A 22,410-nucleotide genomic window follows, 5' to 3' on the forward strand; every position below is an offset into this window, starting at 1 on the left:
CTCTGAAAAGGAAGAACTAGTGCAAGTTTTGAAGAAGCGAAAACGGGCCATAGCATGGAGCATTACCGACATCAAGGGAATAAGTCCCTCTTATTGTTCACACAAGATTAACCTGGAAGAAGGAGCAAAGCCGGTTGTGCAGCACCAAAGAAGACTAAACCCAAATATGCAAGAGGTGGTCAAGAAAGAAGTGGTCAAGCTTTTAGATGCGGGGATTATATATTCCATTTCCGACAGCCCGTGGGTGAGTCCGGTTCAAGTGGTTCCCAAGAAAGGAGGGATGACGGTCATAACCAACGAAAAGAATGAGCTTATTCCGACACGAACGGTAACCGGTTGGAGAGTGTGCATTGATTATCGAAAACTAAACGATGCCACTCCTAAAGACCATTTTCCCTTACCCTTTATTGATCAAATGTTAGAAAGATTATCGGGCCATAGTTATTATTACTTCCTAGACGGATTTTCGGGTTATTTCCAAATACCCATAGACCCATTGGACCAAGAAAAGACCACATTCACTTGCCCAAGTGGGACTTTTGCTTATCGACGCATGCCCTTTGGGCTATGCAATGCACCCGCAACATTTCAAAGGTGCATGACAGCCATATTCCACGACATGGTGGAAAAATTCATGGAAGTCTTTATGGACGATTATTCTGTTTTTGGATCTTCTTTCCATGATTGTCTCACAAATCTTGACCTAATGCTTGCTAGGTGTGAAAAGACCGACTTAGTCCTTAATTGGGAAAAATGTCACTTTATGGTTAAGGAGGGTATAGTTTTGGGCCACAAGGTTTCCAAATCGGGAATTGAAGTGGATCGGGCAAAGATTGACACCATTGCCAAATTACCTCCACCAACTAATGTGAAGGGTATTAGAAGTTTTCTAGGACACGCGGGTTTTTACCGGCGTTTTATCAAAGATTTTTCTAAAATAACTAGACCTCTAACACAATTACTCCTAAAAGATGCACCATTTAATTTTACTAAAGAGTGTTTAGAGGCATTTGAATTTTTAAAGGAAAAATTGACTAATGCCCCGATCATTGTTGCACCAAATTGGAATTTACCATTTGAAATAATGTGTGATGCTAGTGATTTTGCATTAGGAGCTGTCCTTGGTCAAAGGGTTGATAAGCACTTCCGACCCATATATTATGCTAGCAAGACTTTAAATCCAGCCCAAGAAAACTACACCACCACGGAAAAGGAATTATTAGCTGTGGTGTACGCTTTTGATAAATTCCGCCCTTATTTAGTTTTATCTAAAACAACTTTTTTTACTGACCACTCTGCTATCAAGTATTTGTTTGCCAAACAGGATGCCAAGCCAAGATTGATACGATGGGTTCTACTTCTTCAAGAGTTTGACATAGAGATACGCGACAAAAAGGGAATGGAGAATGTAGCAGCTGACCACTTGTCAAGGCTTGAAAACCCGCGATTGCAAGAAGATAGAGTTGGAGATGATTTTCCGGACGAGTATATTATGGTGACTGTGGGAGAAGAACCATGGTTTGCAAATATAGCTAATTACTTAGCTAGCAATTACATCCCAAAAGATCTCACAAGTCAACAAAAGAAGAAATTCTTTTCCGAGATAAAGTATTACTTTTGGGATGAACCATATCTTTTCCGAAGCTGCACGGATGGAATCATACGAAGATGCGTGTTCGGGAATGAAAGCTGGAAAATATTGGAGCAATGTCATAGCGGGCCTACGGGTGGACATCATGGAGCACATTACACTGCTAAGAAGATCTTTGACATTGGGTTTTACTGGCCCACGATTTTTAAAGATGCAACCCAATTTGTCAAAGAATGTGATGCATGTCAAAGAGCGGGAAACATTTCATCTCGAAATGAAATGCCACAACATAGTATCCAAGTGTGCGAAGTATTTGATGTGTGGGGGATCGATTTCATGGGACCATTTCCCATATCCAAAGGCAACAAATACATATTGGTGGCGGTGGATTATGTATCCAAGTGGGCGGAGGCACAAGCTTTGCCAACTAATGACGGTCGGGTAGTGGTGAGGTTTTTAAAGAAGGTATTTTCAAGATTTAGGGTCCCGAAAGCTCTCATAAGTGACCGAGGCACTCATTTTGCCAATGATCAACTAGAGAAGGTGCTAAGTAAATATGGGGTAACCCATAAATTTTCAACATCCTACCATCCACAAACTAGTGGACAAACCGAAGTGACAAATCGAGCTTTAAAGAGAATCTTGGAGAAATCGGTGGGGAGCTGTGACAATGCAGCATGGCTGAATTTTCATGGAGGCTTGGAATCTATGAGCAAAGCACTATGTTGAATGAAGATTTTGAAGTTTTTTTTAGAGAATTGCCACAAAGATCTCCCCGAGGGAGTGGTTGCTTCTACCTGGTGGAATACTATTGCTAACCGGGTGTACATCCCATCTACCGCACAGGAGGGTCACATACGTTCACCGATCCACCGTCTCATTTATCGGTTCATTGCCAGCACGATTAATATGCGAAAGGACTGGGACAAGGTCCCGACCCTTGACATCTTTTATCTTTGGAGTATTATTACTCCCGATGTTTTCTGCAATCTCCCCTATCGCGTAGCCAAGTATCTTGCTGAAGGGGCTGTTAAGGAGAAGATGAACTCCAAGATTAATGGAGGGATGTTTGTGACGAGGCTTGCAAGGTCATTTGGGGTATTAGATTTGCAAGAGTCAAGGGCGTTGACGGTCATTTATCCCCCTCCGTTCAACACCGCATTATATAGGAGGGCAAGGATTGTGGAAAAGTTTGGTGATTCTTTTTCTATTCCTCATGCGGATGAGCCGGCTATCCCCGAGGAGCCGGGAAGGCGAGTGAGGCAAAGAAGCGAGCGGGTACGGGAAGACCCACCGGTTATTCCGGTGGAAGAAGAGAACGATGGATGGAATCAACTTGAGTACCGACGCTACTTGGATGATATTGGAAGAGGAGTTAACTATAACAATCAATCATTTGGCTATCTCTTCCAACAAATGAACATCGCACCGAGACCTGGACCCGGCTACCCCCACATCATGAGTTGGGAAGAAAGGATGAGGAAAGGCAATGAAGGAGGAGGAAGTGGAGCTAGAGGAGCCGACATGGATGATGAAGAATGAAGAATGTTTCTTTTGTGTTTTTAATTTATTTTCGTGATGTTTGATTTGGACAACTTGTTAAACTTGGATGATTTTATTTCTTGTTAGGACTTTTGGTTGCTTTCACTTTTGTCTGCATTTTTTTTTCAGGATTGGAAGGTTAGGATACATTTAGAAGTCTTATGGGTCAAGGTTCAAGTAAGGAATGTTCAATTGAGAGTGCGAAGTCTTTTCCATTAAGTTCGAGTCCGTTAGAGTTGGGAGTGTAGAGTGCTTTATTACTGAAGTAATTAGAATAAGAGTCACTGAATTACCCCAATTCAGCACTTCAGTCGTGTACTCGGCGAGTGCATCGACAATTACACGACTTCTCTGCAAGTTAGCAACATACTCGCCGAGTACACGACTTACTCGCCGAGTCCATCATCATTTTTCGGATTCCAGAGTTGTTTTGGGCATGTTCGTTGCAGTTTTATCCAACTCTTTCATAGAGAATCATTGTTGGAGGTTTCTAGGAGCTGTATCCTACATATTTGAGTCATTTGCAAGTCTACCACACGCGACATGACACCCAAGACATGGATGAGCTGTTCCCATGTTTAAAGTCATTCAAAGATGGAGCTAAATTGAAGATGATCAGCCTCGCCACTGCTATCCCAGGGAAGTTTGTTCCAATTCCCTCTATACTTTAGTATTTTTTCTTTATCATGCATAGCATGCAATGGGGGCATTGCATGAAATAAGTGTGGGGTAGGGGGTTGGTTGAACCTTAGCAAATTTAGAATCCTAATATCATAATTTAGGTCTATTTTTTTTAAAAAAAATTTGCACGATTGCATACCAAAAATGTTACTTAGGATTTAATTTAGAAAATTTTGGTAAAAAGTAATTAGGATTCCATGTTAGAATTGTGTGGATGATTGTATGAAGACCCAAATGTTTAGTTGAGCCTATATACGTTATAGTGCATTTGTGGCCCCCTTATTCTAGTGAAATCATGGGACAAAAACACAACCTCGCTTAGCCCGAAGGATGCAATATGTTTAGCATCGTGTACTTGAAATGTATCCAGGAAAATTGTTATCATTAATCAATAAAGGTTGAAGTTGAGTGCCCCTGCTTAAGCATGTAGGTATTGAGTGAAGAAAAAAGTGAGTTACATGAAAAAAAAAGAGAGAATTACAAAAGAAAAGTTGTAAGAATTTTTGGAGCATCAAAGTCAAATATGAAATTAGAAGATCAAAAATTCCAAGAAATTCAAAAAGTTGAAGATACCAAAAACCAAACAACAAAGTGGTGAATTCAAAGAGATCAAAGATCAAATGCCAAAGAAATGAAGAATTCCAAAGAGCTCTAATGTGGTATCATAAATTGTAATTATCTAGATTATGTATGCTTGGGTTACTCAACCAAAAACACCTTGAGGTTAAGAGGTTTTCTGAGGATGGATTCGGAGGGATGCATAAAATGAGCATAGTTCGGGGTGAGTGGGCGAATGTTTATGAGGATTGTGAGTATTTAGAGTATGGGGGGTTATTAGGAATTTTAGACACAAATGTGCGCGTTGCGGTCTTGGCATAATGGTTGGGTTCGACTTGAGTTGTCCTATGTGATTCTAATGTGTTAAAATTCAGTTTTGCTTGAGGGCAAGCAAAAGTCAAGTGTGGGGTATTTTGATATGTGCATAATTAATCATATGTTTAACATATATTTCTATTCATTTTTGGCTAATTATATGCATAATATGGACAAAAGGTACTTAATAATGCTTATATTGTGTTTTCAGTCCAAAAGACATGCTTGGAAGCAGAAAGGAAAAAGGAGAAGCAATTAGAGACCAAAGAATGAAGAAAAAGGGAAAACTACACACCTACTCGGCGAGTCCACGCATGTACTCGGCGAGTTCATTAGAATGTTCCCGAAAGAAAAGTCAAGATTCCTTACCGAACACGGATTTCACACTAGTACTCGGCGAGTCCACGACCTACTCGCCGAGTAGCCCCTGTTTTGTGATAATTATAAATAGCGGGTCTTAATCCGATGGAAGGACTACTGGAACCTTTGGGGAGAAGCAGGCTGCGATTGAAGAGCCAGAAGAACCCTAGAGAACGAAGATACAACCTAGAATCCAATTCCGAAGAAGATTTGAGGCACATTCTCATCATTCTACTTAATCTATTGTTTCTCAATTATGGTTAGACAATTAGAATTCGTTTTATTGCTGTTAATTACCTCAATCATGAGCTAAAACTCTTAAACTTCTGTTTGGGGATACAAAATTGATATTATGGTTTGATTAATGGTAGGATTAATTAAATATTGGTGATTTTGTTAATTTTAGCTTGTTAAAGAACCTTGTGTGTGAATGATAACTAATTTTCTGTTAATAGGAAGATAATTAAATAGTATGAACATCTTTTAATTATCAACCCCATATGTTTATGTGACCACTTTATCATATATCTAGGACTAACGAACGTGAAACTAGAATTAATAAGAAAAATTAGGTAAATTCATGTGTGAGCTTGTTTGATGACCATCAGCAAGAGGTTAACTAAAGGACCAATTTAGTTAGCTATTACAAGTCTAAATTAACCCGAATAAATAATCTAGTAAATTAAATTAAATTAGACAACTGATCACTGTTTGAGTTAGTTTGTTTTCTAAGGATTATCGTAGCGAACGCAAGGCTAATCACTTGAATCGGTAGCCAATAGAAGAATTAATCCATTGCACTATTACCATAATATCAACCATAGGATCAATTGAGTTGAACTAAACAGAAGTCCCTTTTATTATTAAATTCAGTTAAATCTTTGTTTTTCTAGTTCTTAGCCTAAGTAGTATTAGTAAGTTTCTAGTCTTGTAAAACTAGAGAAAACCCATATTTACTATTTAATTTAGATAAAATTAGTCTTTAGTTTTAATTTACCGTTCCCTGAGTTCGACACTCTACTTACCCAACTATACCACTAAAAGACAGGTTCACTGCCTTTGTGTGCTTAATTTATAACTCAAAAGTAGGATTAAAAACAGTGCATTTCACACACATCAATAACTAAAGAAAAGTTAAAGAGGTCACTTAGGGGGAAATTGTAGAATCATAAAAGTGACCCTCTTGAACTTCAGCTACCGCAGCCCTCAAGAATCTGCAGTCAGACCTTCCTCAGCAACCTCACCCGAAGTCATCATCAACCGCAGTCACTCTTGCTTACTAGATTACTTTACTTTATCTACTTTTATTGTAATACTCTCTATTGTCCAGTATGCCTTGCATGGCTACTCTTAGAGATGTGATCCAATGTAACTCCTGAGTCTCTATATATAGAACTCGATCTTTCTTATTCAATACATCTTTCACAACTTCTGATGCTATCATTTTACATCTCTCATCTATCTGATTACGCATCTTAAATCTCTCCTTACTCTCAAAGTTCACTAGAACATAACTGAATATTATTTCTCTTCGGAGCAAGTCATTCGTGACTTAATCACTAAGTTTGATCTCATTTACTAACTTGGTCTGAATGCATTCCATGTTATGAATCAACTTATGTGTATACCTGATATATCACCTGTTGTCATTTATATTTCCTTACATTTCCGCAACTAACTCTCTAACTATCTAACTCTAACTTATTAATATTATTGTTGAGCTTTTAGATCCTTCGAGATAAACTATTCCACAACTATACTTGTTCTAACGTTTGTTCAAGTGTGTCTCAAGTTTTTCTCTCAACATATACGTAATGTTGGAGAGTCAAAATGATACTTTCAAAACTATACGTTTGAACTTGGAAATGTATTATTTTTTATATGGAGTCAAAACCTGTGGACTCACCAACTTTATGTTGACGTATTTTAAAATGCATGTGTTTTCAGGAAATTGATAACTATGATGCGATAAATGACGTTACACCGCCCGCTGTTTCCGCCGACGGTCGGGGTGTGACAGATTGGTATCAGAGCTATTAACTATAGTGAATTAGTACTTTCTTAGGAAAGCACGACTATAGTTTAGGGCTTACTCTGTTAGGTTTAGGTATATCCCTTAGCCTACAATACAAAGTATTATTAATTATTCTACCGAAGGACTACTTACTGGAGCGGTGACAGGATGGACATGTCGATTTGGGTTGTTGGATTCCAGAACGGCTATATGCTGAAATGATCCTGCCCTTTCGCCTGTCCTGACTGGCTGGTGCCTTATCAGCTAGACCTGAAGTAACAAACAATAATTAATAGAGCATGAATACAACAAATAATAAATATAGAGTCATATATGAAGACTCAGACCCGCGATGAGAATACACCTAAATACTCTGAATGTTTTTGATCTCAAGGATTTAAATAAGATATTCCAACTAAAGTTCATATGTGCATAGATCTTATCACAACTAGGTGTAGGTGTACAATTGTATTTTATTATGATGAGATCATATGAACTATTTAAATTGGGAGTAATATTTGATAGACTAAACATTTGGTGATCCAAAATGTATAGGAACTAAACAAAATGTGTTGAAACAAAGTTCAATTAGGATCGATAGATTCTATGCAGACAAATAATTAAAAACGTAATTATGAACACAAGAATGGCTTTGAATGTGTCGTATGATTAATGCTTTAACACCTCAGAAGAGCTCGATTAAGAACTTCGACTGTAGAGGTGTTTAGGGTTACAAAACAATAAACGATAATAATCACGAACGTTAACCTTTTAATGCATACATGCATGCATTATTTATAGTCTAACCCTACTAGCTAATCACGGATGGACATGCCCAATCCGGATACAAAACACAAGCCCATGACGCAACACAATAAGACCCAACAATCTCCCCATTTGCTTCAATGGAGCCGAAAGCTCACTTCGGTTGAGCTGCAGAAGACTTCTTGATTGTCTTGAACACCTTCGGTATGACAGCCAATAGATGATGACGAAACGTTATGTACCACCGAAGCATGTATGTGAAGTTCTTCTTGTCTGTTTCTGAGTTCTGCTTGCACCGATGAATAATGTTGATAATGTGCTCCAAGCAGTCTGTTGAAAATAGATGTTTATCAACAAGAGCGAATAGAAATCTGTGGGCTTCGCCTTTTGTAAACATCACAGTAAGATGTGTAGAATCGATTTGGCCCATCTTCATTTTGATCACATCTCCTGGTTTCGGTGTTGGCTTGATGGTCGGTTTCTTGTTCATTACTTTCGCTATCTCCTGATCCATAGCTGCAACCTCATGGATGTAAGAAGCCAACATCCTCTTCAAGTGATCCAATATCGGCTCATATTCCTTCGGATTAATGAGCAGAATGTTTAACAATAGGATCCAGTCATGAGGATTTAGATTTGGAAGGTCTGCCAGGGAAATAATCGACACCGAGTTTGCTGATCCTCGTGTGATTTTAAAATTAACATTTATGAACTTCCCAGCAGGCGTAGGTTTTAGTACCTTGACAGTAACTATCTTCTGTGCGCTCCATGTCAAGTACCGCGGTTGACCATACTTCAAATAAAAGTCGATAAGTTCACGATCAACTTTTGGATGAGGGAAAGGAACTTCAGCAGTCGAATCGAAACAATGAAACGTGAATGCCTTTCGTGTTATCGGCATGTTGAACTGTGAGTCCTTAGAATTGTCACAATCAAACGAAGCAACAGGTTCCAACCAGTAAACACTTGGAAACTCTATAGCTTGATTGATAAGTGCCTCTTTTGTCCACAGGGGAAACAAGGCCTTCTTGCAGTTTAAGGCTTCTTCTTCTTCCTTGTTCCTCCTTTCCCTCTCATCTGCTTCCCTTTCAACCCTCAAGGTTTCATCCAACTCTTTATCCCTCTTCTTTCATTTAAGGGCCTCAGCAATAGTCTCATCAGATTCGTCACTACTGCCATCATCAATCTCCTTCTTCTTAGCTTGAGAACCAGAACCTGAAGCTTCATTACCCTTCAGTTCGGTTGTAACTTTGACTTTTGGTTGAGCAGATTCGGTTTCTGTTTTAACCTTCGGTTGATGAGCACCTTCTCCCCCTTGTTTTGGAGCAATAAATCTCTCCGAAACACCCTTCATCTCGTGTAACATTGCAAGGGCAGGAAGAAGTTTCGATGTCAGATGATTTCTGATAGTGAGAGTAAGGATAAGATCATGAGCACCAAGAATATTGGTAAGCATATCCTTGACATCCCCACCACAACTACGAAAGACAGCTCTTTCAGTCTTCAACAAAGAAATTTCCTTTTCAGCTTGAGCAAACTGCACCTTCTGAACTTCAATTGTAGAGGCTTGACGAGCAAGATCTTCCTTTAGAGCACTCTCTTTTGCTAAATCAGCGTGAAGAGATTCAAGCCGAGAATTCACAGAACTGATAAGTGAAGTTTTCTCTGCTTGTATTGAAGAACGTACAACCTCAAACTTTGTGTGCTCTTCTTGAAGGGAATGGGATAAGGAATCCACATAGGCATTCACCTTAGCTGCATTGTTATCAGCATGCCCTTTGAGTGACTCAAGAAAGATTTGAGTACTATGAACAATTTCAGCAACGTCAGTAGTGGCCTTCTTGCAAGAAGAAGTAGACTCATTAACAGCCTGTGTGGATTTGCCAATTGACTCAGTATATTGCTCAAGAGCAGTATCCATGAAAGCTTTTAGCACAACACCACTGTAGGACTTGTTGTCATCAAGCAATTTATCAAGCTTCTCATTAATGCTTTGCAGTTGTTGTCGTGTGACTGGAGCTTCATCATCATCATCATCTGTAGGAAGCCTATAGGGACGGTAGTATGTTGAATCAAACTCATCATTATCACCACCGAGAGTGGCACCGGAATCGGTTGAAGGTGAGGGTGAAAGTGGTGTGGAAGTAACTGGAGGTTCTGTTTCAGTAGTCGCCCCTATATCAGATACGTTGACTCTTACTGTCGGTTCAGGGATTGTAGTGGAAGTGGATTGGGATATTATAGGAGGTGGTAAGGGAGTTGTAGAAATAGGAATAGAGTGAACTGGTGGGGCTGTTGATAGAGAAGGTGTTGTTGGAGATGTGGTAGGTGGTGGAATAGGAGCAACCGAAACTGGAACTGTTTGTTTCGGTGATGGAGGTGGTGTTGGAAGTTTGTTATGAAGAGATTCGGTTGGAGTAGGAGATTGGGGAGGAGTGTTACCTCTCGGTGATTCATGATGAATTTCTTCTTCTTCATCCTCTTCATCATTTTCTGAACTGGAAGGAGAGGGACTCTTGGGTTTCTTTGCCATCTTCTTGAACTTCTTAGGCTTGGAAGAATCCCCTTTCTCAGACTTTCGCTTCCTTGATTTGGCAGGTTTAGACTTATCATCCTCAGTTGTCCCTGTCTTGGTAGTAGCCCTTTTTCCATGATTGTCAGGCTTTTCCACAGCTTCCAAGGCAGCCTGCTATTCAGGAGATAAGACTCTCGGTTCCTTAGGAGGAATTTGGCGACAATCAGCCATGACCTTGCTCTCAGTGGTGACACATCTGTACATTGTCTCTGGGATAGAGCCAATGTGAGGAAACTTTCTAGGATCAGAGATAATGACTTTCTTGGTGTGGAACGTGGCCACAGACGCAATTAGGGCATCCTTCATGACTGGAATCTGCAAAGTATTAATCGCCCTTCGTGTAATGAGAGTCCAGAAGCGTGCACACGAGATTTCAGAATGCCTCGTTGAAGTGTTGAGGCTTTGCACCACTTGAGACCAGATAATCGTCCCATAATCGAGATTGAGACCATGGTAAAGGCCGTAGAGAAGGGTTAGGAAACCCATACTGGTACCATCAGACCCACCACTCCTCTCTGCCAAACTCTTGATGAGAAGAGTAAGTAAACCATTCCATTGGGGCGGTAAGCATGACTTCTTAACCTTTGTAACCGTAGTTAGGACATCGGTATAGCCCATCTCGTAGAGCATTGAGAACAACTGAGTTATGGTAATGAAGTCCGGTGAGATTACAGAGGAATCCACAGCAAGTTGTAACAGCGAACAAAATCTTCCTTTCGAAATCGAACCCTTATGAGAGAAGATTTGAAAGTAAATTCGTTCCTTGTTCTTATCATACGAAGCGGTAGTGTAGACTTGCGAGAGGAGTGACATAGGAACGGATTCCACCTGCGTTAGGGCTAGAACCAAAGGTAAATACTTCAAACACTCAACCACTTGCAGCATATACGCATCGTACAGAAAAGGATTGAGTTCAATGATCATATTCTGATTTGGCTTGATCGAGAGCAATGTGGATGAAGCAGTTTGATCGTGAGCCGATGAAGAAGTCGCCATTGTTGATTGAAGAAAGAAGATGAACAGTTTCAAATTGCCTTGTAATTTGAGAGAATTTGTTGCTGGTAAAAGACAAATAAGATTAGAAACCCTTTATATACCGTTGCCAGGAGAGAGAAAAATCATCATGACAATGACGCGATCACTAAAACGTCGCCTGAAAAAGCGCGATGTGACAGGTTGGTTACTCCCAGGTATACATCAGCACGCGTGGGTATAGAGACCGTTCAAATTCACGCGCCCAAAATATTATCCTCAATTCGTCGTTTGAAATTCAGTTTCGTTCCAAGATTTAGGATAACCCCTATTGCTCCAAAAGATGAACAAAAATCGAACCAACAGCAACCAGAATGTTGGAAAATAAAATTTTCGTGCAATAGTGTGACAAAAGATAAAGAAATAAAGCAAAATGTGTATTGGATGTGAGTGATGTCTATTAGAAGACAGAAAGCAGGTGATTCCGAGCAAGAATCGCTTCCTTTAATGTCAAGAGAGACTTGAAGTGCTTGTGTGGGTTCTTGAGAAATAACGATCAAGTGTTTGTAGAGAAACATTGAAAGACTTCTTTTTAATTTAGAGGCTTAGGGTGGCTTATCTTCAACCGAACATCGATTCTTAACATAAGACCGAACATTGGAAGAAGTACTTGTGAGACTGATGTGGTCTGTTGAACAAGTAGGTGGGATATAAGATTTAGTGACTATACAAGTGATGGAAATCTCAGAAACAAAAATAAACTGGATCTTTTTGGGAAGAAAAACCTTGGTGTTAGACAATTTCATAAAAGATCACTCAAAAATAAAATGAGATTTCATTAGGTAACCAGTAAGATCTTGAATATATTAATTCACCGTCAATTCATTGTTGGTGTTGGATTGTGGGTTTCACTCAGCACGTGGTGTACGTATCTAAGATCACAAACACAGATTTTATGAAACCATAAACCTCAGTGGTAAAGACCGAGAGTCTCAAGGGTTACAGTGGTGAACCGAAAGTTGATGGAGAATATAAGGAGGGTGGCTAAAGAACCGAAAGTACCTTCTGCTATAAAGACATGACTAAGCAGAAAAACTCTGAACTCATTTGAGAAGAGTAAGGTAGCTCTTGACTTGAGTTGATTTTAACAGCCTGATTAGGAAGAAACGATAGGTATAGATCGAATCATTAAGGCCTTGCTCTAAGTCGTAGAGGCTTTGGTCAACATGCAGCAGCATGCTTCTAGGGACTCTTAACTAGTTCAGATGGAAATGATCAAACCTGCCTTAGCTCCAAATTCTGTTGTACTGGTATACTTGTGACCTAATTAAAAGAACAAGCAAACAAACACACCACACAAACAAAACAAACAAACAAACCAAACAAAGAAAAAATTAAATTTTTTTTTTGAAGTTTTGAGATTTTCTGAAAAATAATAAAAACAGAAAGAGAAAAATAAAGTAGCACAAAACACTCTTTAAAAAAATTCAAATAATAAACAAAATGTACAACCGAAACCCTATCTTAAAAGAATGAAGCGAAATGAGTCGAGCGTTCGGTTCATTTCTGTTCCTTAAAATTCCAGAGCCGAAATAGACCGAGCGTTCGGTTCATTTCGGTTCCCGAAAATTATGGAGCCGAAATAGACCGAGCGTTCGGTTCATTTCGGTTCCCGAAAAATCCGGAACCGAAATAGACCGAGCGTTCGCTCTATTTCGCTTGTCTAATTTTTAGTAAGAGATTTGAGGTTTCGGTACCGACTCTGCTTCCATCATTCCCAAGCCTTGTAAAATTTTATTGAAACTCGCTTCAGGTAAGGCTTTAGTGAATATGTCAGCCAGTTGATCAGAGGACCGAACGAAATGTACTTCCACGTTCCCATCTTCTACGTGGTCCTTGATGAAATGATATCTAAGTGCAATATGCTTAGTCTTAGAGTGTTGCACTGGATTGTGACAAATCATTATTGCACTTTCTGAGTCACAATAGAGAGAAATCTTCTTCATACTCAGCCCATAATCTCTTAGTTGACTTTGAATCCATAATACTTGAGAGGTACAAGATTATGCAGCTATATACTGAGCTTCGGCTGTTGAAAGTGACACACATGTTTGCTTCTTGGACTGCCAGCTAACAAGTTTACCGTCAAGAAATTGGCATCCACCTGTAGTGCTCTTTCGGTCCAGACTACATCCTCCAAGATCAGCATCAGAAAAAGCTTGAATGAAGAATCCAGATCTGGCAGGGTACCAGAGACCGAGAGATGAGGTTCGCTTCAGGTAACGAAAAATATTTTTCACCGCCACCATGTGAGGTTCTCTTGGATTAGCTTGAAACCTCGCACAATAACAAACAGAAAACATAATATCCGGTCTACTAGCTGTTAGATACATAAGGGACCCTATCATTTGTCGATATAGTGTTATGTCAACAACAGGTTTTTCCAGAGAAGGTGTTAACTTAGTGCCAAACGCCATAGGAACCTTTACTTTCGAGTCTCCTGTCATACCAAATTTTGTTAGCAAATTCTTTGTGTATGCTTCCTGGTTGATAAAGATACCTTCTGGTCCCTGTCTAATATTCAAACCAAGGAAAAAATTAATTGGACCCATTGCGCTCATTTCAAATTTAGTCTCCATCAACTTCCTGAATTCAGCTGTCAAGCTAGGATTCGTGGAGCCGAAGATGATATCATCGACATAAATTTGAACTATCATTAGATGTTCGCCTTCTTTCTTTCGGAAGAAGGTTGGATCAACTGAACCTTGCTTAAATTTCGACATTTTCAGAAAGTGAGTTAAAGTTTCATACCAGGCCCTTGGTGCTTGCTTCAAACCATATACAGCTTTATCCAGCACATAGCAATGATCAGGGAATTTCTCGTTCACAAACCCGGGAGGTTGCTCAACATACACTGTTTCTTCTAGTTCTCCATTCAAGAAAGCGCATTTTACATCCATTTGGAAAACTTCAAAGTTTTTATGAGCATCATATGCCAGGAAGATTCTAACTGATTCCAACCTAGCTACTGGAGCGAAGGTTTCCTCATAATCTATCCCTTCCTCTTGGCAATATCCTTTAACTACCAACCGAGCCTTGTTTCTAATAACGTTCCCCTCTTTGTCCAATTTATTCCTGAAGACCCATTTCAAGCCAACCACTGAAGCATCCTTTCGTGTGGGAATCAGCCTCCAAACTCGATTTCGTTCGAACTCATGAAGCTCATCTTGCATTGCTTGAACCCAATCAGAATGATCAAGTGCAACATTAATTGTTTTTGGTTCGACTTTGGAGACAAACGAATTAAACATACAAAATTCAACTTTAGAGAATAATGCAGTTTGTTTCGCTTTCAATTGAGAACGAGTGAGAACTTTCTTAGATGATTCACCAATGATTTGTGCTTTGGGATGATCCTTGGTCCATTTCACTAATGGAGGATAATTTGGGTCATAGGCTGGATCCAACTCTGCATTTACTTCCTCTTCAAGTTCTGATTGATCACCTTCGTCAGTTGTATTCTCTTTCTCCCCCTCGACTGGCGAAGTGTAACCTGTGTCAGGGCCAGAGTTGTCATCCTTTGTGGACGTCGGATTCTCCCCCTCGATTGGACTATTATTGGGTGGGTTTGGAGCTGTATGCTCCCCCTCGCCTGGACCTTTATGAGTTGGGGATGGAATAGGATTCTCCCCCTCGAAAGACATTTCGGTTGTCTTTGGTGCTGATGAACTCTCCCCCTTGAACATTGAGCCGTTGTTTGGAGATTCAGTTGAGGGTTGACCACCTGTCGGTTTAGGAGGTTCACTTTCCATTTTTTTGGCAGCTTCATCTATGATCTTTTTGAGATTGTCAATTTTGTTGTCTGCTGCTTTCGCCTCTAAGTGTGCTGCTTTCTCTGGTTCATCAAATAATCGAATGTACTCATCAAACAAGTTGGATATTGGAACAGAGACTTGTCCTGATTCAGGAAATATTTCACCTAAGGCACTTTCACTCCTTTGAACTTTCTTCATGTAATTATCGTCAAAGGTTACATCGTATGTTTCTTCAATTCGTTTGGAGCGTTTGTTCAAAACTCTGTATGCTTTTGAAGTGAGTGAATAACCAAGAAAAATTCCCTCATCCGCTTTGACGTCAAACTTGTTTCGGTTCTCCTTTGAATTAAAGATGAAACACCTTGAACCGAACACGTGAAAAAATTTGACGTTGGGCTTTCGATTGTTTAAGATCTCATATGGAGTGATTGAGAATCGTTTGTTGAGCAGAGATCGGTTCTGAGTGTAGCACGTGGTTGCAACTGCATCAGCCCAAAAGTATAGTGGAAGAGAGGCGAAGCTGAGCATAGTTCTGGATACTTCACATAAAGAACGGTTTCGTCTTTCAACAACCCCATTCTGTTGTGGAGTATAAGGGGATGAAAAGTTGTGAGATATCCCCTTGTCTGCCAGAAAATCCTCAAAATCTTTATTCTTGAATTCCAGCCCATTGTCGCTTCTGATATTCCTCACTGTCTTTCGTAGCTGTACTTCCACTTGCTTGACGAACGTCTTCAGCTTGGGAGTTGCATCTGATTTCTGTTTAAGAAAGAAAACCCAGGTGAAGCGAGAAAAATCATCTACTATGACAAGAATGAACTTACTACCACCGAAGCTTTCGATAGCCGAAGGTCCATATAAGTCAATGTGCAGAAGTTCAAGAGCTTCAACAATCTTTGTATTGATTCGTGTAGGATGGCTCTTTCTGCTTTGTTTGCCCATCTCACACGCTGCACACAGATGTTCCTTGTCAAACTTGAGAAGAGTAAGGCCTCGAACGTGATCACCAAGCACCAACTTATTAAGGTCTTTGAAGTTCAGGTGCGATAGACGTCGATGCCACAACCAGCTTTCATCAGTGTTTGCCTTTGATAGTAGACATATTGATGGTTTTCCTCAAATTGGGTTGAGATTTAAAGGATACATCTCTCCCTTGCGTTCAGACTTCAACAGAACCTTTTTGGATTGCTTCTTAATTATTTCAGAGCCCTCATCATCAAATGAAACCTTCAAACCTGTTCCCACAACTAATTATGACACACTGATGAGGTTATGCTGCAATCCTTCCACATACGCAACTTTTCAAATCGAGAAATCTTCGTTGGTTATCATACCATATCCTTTGATTGTTCCATACGAGTTATTGCCATACTTCACACATCCACCATCCTTTAGGGACCGAAACTCCCTCAGCTCTTCCTTCCTTCTTCTCATGTGACGCGAGTAGCCACTGTCTATATACCATTCATCATCGAACTGCTCGTCACTGATCACCTGCAAATTCAAGCAGATTTAGGAACCCAAAGTTTCTTGGGTCCTGGTGAGTCTTTTACAGAAAAAGGAATTGAAGTAGAAATATCAACCAAATAAGTTCGTTTAACTAGAGTTGATTGATCTTTTCTTTTGATGGTGTACACCTTGATTTTGGTTTTATCTTGTTTAATTTTTGGTGTTTTTGATGGTGTGTTGTTAGATGGTTTTGGTGTTTTCTCTTGAATCCTAGGGTTAGCTGACTTTTTCTTATTATTGAAATTAGAATCAGATTTAAGCTTTCCCTTTCCTTTGATGTCCTTCACTGAATTTGATTTGCTTTGTGAGTTGGAAGGACCGAAACTAGACTTGGGACCGAAACTTGACTTTCGGTTCCGAGTGCCTTTGTTGGGACCGAAAGTAGGCGTTTGGCTGTTGGTCTTGACGTTTGGACCGAAACTTGACTTTCGGTTCTGAGTGCCTTTGGGACCGAAAGTAGATGTTCGGTTCTGAGATTTGGAATAGTAGGAATTTGGACTGAAATTTTCTTTTCCATTTAGCTTTTCCTTTCCTTTGTCAATTGATTCTTTCTTAGGAGGTACGTAGTTGGGATTTTGAGATTGCCAATGGCGTTTTCGCTCATTCAGATTCTTCATGTATCTTTGATTTCTTTGTCGTTTCTGTTCAGCTAACTCCTTCTGAGATTTGTGGATATTGAAGCTAGCCTTTGGCTTCTCCTTTTGAGTTTCGGTTGTCTTAGTTGGAACTGTCGGTTCTTTCATTAGTTCTACAGGGATTTCTTTTGTTCCACTTGTGCTCGGTTTGTCGAAACTTGAGGGTTTGTTGATGGGTTCAGCAACATATCTTCCTTTAACCCTCCATGAAGTTTGCTCAGACAAGCCTATGGTTTCATCTGCGTTGTCAATAGGGGCTGACCAGAAGTAATCGTCACACCCTTCAGCATTGTCTTTGTCAACCAAGATTTTCAACTCTGCTGTTTGTTTTGCAGTGACACCGGTAACTGCATAGACCTGATTCGGCACAGTTTGAACTTTTGATAAACCATGGCTTTCTCTTTGAGTTTCTGTGGCTTGTCTCTTGACAGGCGAGCGAATTCAACCGAATTTTCAGATATGAGGGGTTTCTCATTATCGGTTTCACTTTTCATAAACTCAGAGCAGTCAACTACTTCTTCTACTGAGATTTCGCTCATCTCACTTTCCTCATCAAATTCAGACGTATTTTCTAAGTTCATTTTATTTTCTGAAATTAATTTGGCGTTAGACGAGTCAAATGATTGAATAGTTCCGGACTTTATTTTTAACCTATCATTTTCATCTAAAAGATTTTTGAGCATACATTTATGTTCCTTAGAGTCAATGAAGGTCTCTATCTTGTCCAGTCTGATTTTGTAATGGATGGATGTCTCTTTTGAGGACACTATTGATTCACACTCAGCAATGACCTCATCCTCCTTAAATTCAAGGAAGGGTAAGATCATTTTATGAATCTTTTTCCCTATCTCACAACTTAAATGCAATTCAGCAATATTAGTATATAAGCGCTTAGCAATTAGACAAAAAACATTCCTTTTTTTTTAAAACTTTAAATTGTCTCTTTGCAAATAAATACTTTCATCCCTAGCCCTATTTAATTTCGCCTCCTTCAGCCCAATCCACATCCTTCTCTCCTCACTTTTTGAAGACACCCTGCTGAGTTGGTCAGTTAGGTTAGAATTCGATAAGCGAGTTTGCATGAGACTACCACTTAAGTTAGAAAATTTAAATTTTAATTCATTTAATTCTTCTTCATAATCTGTTACTGGAATTTTAATTCATTCAAGGATTGATTGTACCTTTTTGATCAGCCGATCACAGTCGTTGATCTTCTCGCTTACGGGCTTGGCTGCAAAGCATTTGTCCTCAGTTAGGTTCGGCTCCTTACTTGCACTTTCGGTTGATCCACCAGCTGTGACCATCATACATCTTCCAGCCGAACCTGCATCCTTTGCCACATAAGCTCTTCCATGAGTGGGCTTTCTCACCTCTTCATCTTCAGAATCGGTTGACCAGACTTCAACGCCACCAAACTCATCTTCATCTGCATTCTCCTACACAATCAAGGCATTCATAGAACTGTTAGTTGCCTTCTTTTTCTTGATCTCTTCCAACTTGCGCATGTAGTACGCCTCATCGTCTTCACCATCCCTTTTCTCAGCCATTTTCCTCAGCATGCAATCTTTGGCAAAGTGGTTTTTGTCGTGACAGTAATTACAGTCGAACCCAGAGTCTCCTGCAAGCTTGCTCTCCTTCTTGTCTTCAACTTTTTGAGAAGAATTTTTCGCTTCATCCTTCACCTTCTCAGAACTGTAACTTCCCTGCCAGTTTCGGTTCTTGTTCACAGGAAATTTTCTTCGTGCAAACTTCTTTGGATTGGTGACCATCATAGCATACTCCTCGCTTGTAAGGTCACACTCAGACATATCCGACTCTTTTTCTTCTTCTTAAATGTTTTTTCCTTTTGAGACAAGAGCCAGCGATCCCACACCAGAAACTACCTTCGCCTCTTTGGTTACTACACTTTCATGGGACTTAAGTATTCCCACAAGTTTCGCTAGTGAGTAAGATTTAAACTGTTCATGCGCTTTCACTGTTGAAACCACAGCCATCCATTCTGGTCTCAGACCGTTCATGAAGGTTACCTTTTGCTCTATCAACTTTCTTTCTATTCCATGCTTGATCATCTTACTAAGGAGATGATTGAACCGATCGAAAGTTTGTATCAGTTTTTTTTCTGGTTTCTGTTCGAAAACTCCAAATTCTGATAGCAGCAAGGTTTGAATGGAGTGTTCTAGATCTTCATCGGTTGAATAAAGTTCTTTCAACCTATCCCAGATTTCTTTGGTCGTCGTGCATGAACCAACTAACCGAAAAGTGTCAGACTGCAATGCGAATCTGATCATTCTCATGGCCTTCACATTACACAGCAACTTGTCCTTCTCATCCTGTGGCATCTTGTCTACATCCGCCACCAGCTTGTTATATTCCTTTTGGGACTTAATTGTCGTGTTCGTTCCTGAGTGAACAAACGACCCAAGTGTGATAGCTTCCCAGATGAGATAGTCATTGTCTTCAGATCCAACCACGTAATCTTCAAAGTGATGCACCCATACTTCATAGTCTTGAGTTTAAAGAATGGGAATCTTGGTAGTGGATCCAATGCTGTTTGAGATGTTGATGGGATTTGTTTGCGAATCTTTGTGAGACATGGTGAGCTGCTAGAATCAGACATGTAAACTTGAGATTAGGGTTTTATCAGAAACAGAGTTGCCGTCGATAAGAAGAAGACGGCTTCTATTTATACGATAAAAGCGGAAACCCTAAAGAATTCTGAAGACAGAAGGAATGTGTATTGATCACACAGTCTCCTTCTCTGATACCAATTGTTGAAACAAAGTTCAATTAGGATCGATAGATTCTATGCAGACAAACAATTAAGAACGTAATTATGAACACAAGAATGGCTTTGAATGTGTCGTATGATTAATGCTTTAACACCTCAGAAGAGCTCGATTAAGAACTTCGACTGTAGAGGTGTTTAGGGTTACAAAACAATAAACGATAATAATCACGAACGTTAACCTTTTAATGCATACATGCATGCATTATTTATAGTCTAAACCTACTAGCTAATCACAGATGGACAGGACCAATCCGGATACAAAACACAAGCCCATGACGCAACACAATAAGACCCAACAAAATGCCTAGAAGAAGTAGCGCTCGGCTAAACCTTAACCAATGACCAGAACCACAACAACAACAACAACCGCAACCACCACCACTAGAAACAAACCCTCCAATAAGTTCAGCAGAACTTGAAGAAATCATAGCTCAGACAATCACTGCAGCTCTTGCTAATGTCACAAGAGGAGGAGTTAGAAATGAAGGCAATGTAAGGACCATCAGAATGTGTACGTACAAGGATTTTATGAATTGCAAACCTAAGAGCTTCCATGGAACGGAAGGGGTTGTTAACTTGACCCGATGGATTGAAAAGACAGAGTCCGTTAAAAATAACATAGTATAACAATTAGTGTATTTAATTAATATTTAATCATACATAACACGACAAACACGAGAAACACGAAAAACACGACAAATAAATGCTTAATCATGTCAATATCGTGTCGAATTTTGAACACGAACACGACACGACACGACATCGTGTTTTTTACACTTGACACGAACACGAATTCGAATTTCAGTTTCGTCCCAATTTCGTTTCGTGTCGTGTATTTTTGTCGTGTCGTGTCAATAATTGCCACCCATAGTTAAGATGAACATTTACGACACTTCTGAGGAACAAGTGGACTCGACGAGTCACATAGATGCACTCGACGAGTTGGGTCAACAGGGACTGTTGACTCGAGTGTTGACTTCTGTTGACTTTTAGGGTTGGTCAAGGCTTAGATTATGGAGACCATGGAGGGGTAAAATGGTCTTTTGCCCATTCCGGGAGATAGGGAGAGAGGCTAGCTTAATGTATTAAGAATAGTGGTTATAAGTGTTAATTAGAGATGATTATGACATGTAGGCGGAGATCAGACCGTTCGAGGGGTACGAGGTTTACTTGCTTACTTACGAGGTGAGTCTTTTCACTATACTTACCATGAGTGGTAACTTCGTGTGACCGGAGGGTCTTGTATGCTATTATTGAGTATTGTGATATTTTGCATTATGTCTTTGTGATTTATGTTGTATATTATTATGAGTTTCATTGAGTTAGGACCGGAGGGTCCAACCCGAGTTGTGGGATCTGAGGGTCTCCACTGAGACACATCGGCCGGAGGGTCTTTATCGAGATATAGCCATGAGAGGCTAATGAGATATGTGTGGTATTTTGGGGAACTCAATAAACTTTGTGCTTACCGTGTTATGTGATATGTGTTTCAGGTACTTCTCAGGATCGCGGGAAGGCGTCGGCTTGATTGTACACACAAGATGCAGTTATGTTTTAAGGATCCTGGATTTTTATTCAAACAATTATGGATTTGTGTTTTTAATAATTTGACACTTTGGGTTTTTGTGAAATGTGTTATGAGAATTATGTGGTTTTAAAATGAAAATTTTGTTTGAAATTTTACGTTGTTACAGTCATGTACAAGTATTTGGACTCATTGAATTTTACTATATAAACTCCACATATGTAGTGCCACATCAACCATCGAGCCCTAACTCGCCTAACGAGCCACGCCCAACATGCATATCGGGCCCATCCCACCCATACATAACGGGCCCAACCCAACATACATAACATGCCCAACCCAATCCACATAATAGGCCCAACCCAATTAGTGTAACATGCCCGACCCTAACTCCATTTCCATGTGCCAAATCTTGGTCTTCCATACAATACATAATTTATATATAGTCATGTTGGATTAGGTGTCTAAGCCCATAATTGTATTTGGTATGTACTTGACCCGGTTGTAGCATGGTCCTTTTGGGTTGCCTTCACCAAAGCAACTTGACTGGAGGAATAATGGAGAAAGAGGTTATTATGGTTTATTAATATATTAAAAGAGAAATCATATTATTTAACTAACATTGGCCAAGAATTAACTTTGTGGTCAAAAGAGGTTAATTGAATTAAGGGGACTGATATTGTAATTATGTGATAATTGCAAAATGGGCTGAGGACCCCTTGGATAAGAGGTGGATGAAATCTTATGGAAGCCCATAAGGATTTC

Source organism: Lactuca virosa, chromosome 5, assembly GCF_052849685.1.
Source record: "Lactuca virosa cultivar CGN04683 chromosome 5, Lactuca_virosa_CGN04683_v6, whole genome shotgun sequence".
Taxonomy (NCBI): Eukaryota; Viridiplantae; Streptophyta; class Magnoliopsida; order Asterales; family Asteraceae; genus Lactuca; species Lactuca virosa.